The sequence below is a fragment of the Armigeres subalbatus genome, chromosome 2 (assembly GCF_024139115.2).
Source record: "Armigeres subalbatus isolate Guangzhou_Male chromosome 2, GZ_Asu_2, whole genome shotgun sequence".
Classification (NCBI taxonomy): domain Eukaryota; kingdom Metazoa; phylum Arthropoda; class Insecta; order Diptera; family Culicidae; genus Armigeres; species Armigeres subalbatus.
In genome coordinates this window covers 189,641,764-189,644,306 of record NC_085140.1, presented here as the reverse complement: position 1 = coordinate 189,644,306, position 2,543 = coordinate 189,641,764, and the positions used below count along the sequence as shown (strand labels likewise).

The following is a 2,543-nucleotide window of genomic DNA, read 5'->3' as shown; positions in this document are numbered from 1 at the left end:
CCAGGATAGACTGCCTGGGAAATCAGTCTCTCCACTCGCGTGTCTGAAGCAGCTAGTAATTTTTGAATTGGGGGAAGTCTTCCAATGATGATACGCGTGAGTGGTGTCTTTGTGTACTGGTAGAACGACGGTTAGCACCAACCATTTTTGTGGAAAGCTTAGGGCGTTTCCTAATTTTGGAGAAATCTCGATTAGGCTTTTTGTTTGAATTCCTGTTTCGTCCCCTAAATCGCTATTTGGACTCTTATACACAAAACCCGCCCTGAGTTGGGTTTCTTGCCGGGCAAACAAACCTCGACAGACGGTCCTCTTCGGAGGTGGCGCTTAAGCCGTCTGTTTTCGGAGTCGGGAACGGGACGGGAAAAGGGAAAAACTTTTAGCCGCATTTGCGCGCTATAAATTTCGGCGCCCAACGTGGGGCTCGAACCCACGACCCTGAGATTAAGAGTCTCATGCTCCACCGACTGAGCTAGCCGGGCTATCGTTTGTGATGATCGAGCTCGTGTGTGTGTGGAGATATGCATGCATGCTTGTTTTCCCAAGTAGCACACGCAACATCTTCCAAAAAGCATCTTGTTTCTATACAGTTTCATTAAAGGCATTGGTAAAACATCAAAGCACGAAAAAGTTGCATCAAGATGTCAAAAACCTTCGAGTTGTGATCAATGTTTCATTAACATTGCAATGCAGTACGTGTTTGACATTTGAAAACAAACAACCAAAGAAAACTGCACTTTATGTTGCAAACACGAAACAAAATCAAGAAGTTGCATATTTTTTACCATGTAACTTCAATGCGTCTTTCAAAATTTATTTGTTTGTTTAAATTAAGTTGCAGATATGTTGAGTGTGTCTTCATGTTTAATTTAGCATCGTTCAACGTTTTGACAACTTACAATTTTTTCCGGTGATGGTGCAATCAAGTAACAGAAAACTCGAGTACAAAACTTCATAATCATATGGTTTTTATGGTGAGTCAACATGCAGTCCCTTCGAAGTGTTGAATGGTGCAGTGGTAGAGTGAAGGACTATCAATCACAAGATCCTTAAATCGAATCCAGTTTTATATTTTTATTTTATTTTATTCCGCCGTAGTATTTTGCAACATTATTGCAATTTTACTGCAATCGAAGGATGTTTCCGTAGGCTCCACCTCTTGCGCTTTTTAGATTGCAAGAGAGTTATATTTGATGGCACATACGCAAAGATGGATTCTTTCCGAATGTTGCAACACAGTGAAATGTTCAGTAGTGAAACAAGTTGTGCTGCTTGGGTTCTACTCACGGTACCGTAGTCTTTGCAGCTTCCCGGCCGGCAAGTGGTCCTATACCGACGAATGGTGGCCGGGGCGATGATGATGAACTGCGCTTAAGGAGATTCCCAGACGGACGGCTTCCGTGCTGGTGCTGCGAATCACGCCGACAACGGAGTATGGCGCTCGCATTCGACGCGGGGACGTCGATTTCGTGGACGGTTTCCACGTGTTGGGGTTTACAACGAAAGCCTTTGCTCTGCCGGAGAATCGAACCTCCCTTCCTAGATCTCCCCCGATCCGGGACCCTTGACGATGAAGCGTGCCGAGCTGGCCTGGATATCGATTGGATCAATCCTAGACAAGAAGCCGTCGAACGGCTGTCTCGACGCAGTCAATTTTTTCCACACAAACATCACAATGAGTTTACCGTTTCTACACACAATTCCTTTTCTACACTAAATCGCTATTTGGACTCTTATACACAAAACCCGCCCTGAGTTGGATTTCTTGCCGGGCAAACAAATCTCGACAGACGGTCCTCTTCGGAGGTGGCGCTTAAGCCGTCTGTTTTCGGAGTCGGGAACGGGACGGGAAAAGGGAAAAACCTTTAGCCGCATTTGCGTGCTATACTGCATACCTTATCGAACGACAACTGCCAACGATGCACAAACTTTGCAGCCTCCCGCGGAATGGTAATCCGAAGCACTTTCTTCCCCCGCAAGAATATCCACAAGGCCACATGGAAATCACCTAATCAAGTAACGAAAAACCAAATCGACCACGTTCTAATCGACGGTAACGTACGCACTTACCGCAGTCCGAATATTGAATCTGACCACTACATCGTTACAGTATGTCTGCGCTCAAAACTCTCGACGGTATACAACACGCGTCGGAGCCGTCCACCGGCTACAAGACGGTAGACTAGCCCAAGACTACGCGCATCAGCTGGAAGTGGCACTCCCAACAAAAAAGCAACTAGGCACATCGTCTCTTGAAGATGGCTGGAGAGATATTCGATCCGCTATTGGAAGCACCGCAACCGCTCCACTAGGCACGGTGCTCTCGGATCAGAGAGACGACAGGTATGACGGCAAATGTGAGCAGTTGGTTGAGGAGGCAAACACCGCACGAGGACGAACGTGGCATGACACAAACGGGCGCGGAACAGACAGAACTAGAATTTTCGGAGTAAAAACCCAGATTAATCCACCTAGCAGTGATGGTGCCTTTCTCGTTCGTTCAAAAAGTTTGGAAAAATCTAAAATAACACCAATATGTGGATTGG

At 46.2% G+C, this 2,543-nt stretch overlaps 1 non-coding gene across 1 annotated transcript; it reads right to left on the bottom strand.

The window, feature by feature from the left end:
* Positions 1 to 406: 406 nt before the first annotated feature.
* Positions 407 to 479, bottom strand: Trnak-cuu (transfer RNA lysine (anticodon CUU)). Its single transcript has one exon. It is a non-coding gene; the product is annotated as a tRNA-Lys (tRNA).
* Between the last annotated feature and the right edge of the window lie 2,064 nt (positions 480 to 2,543).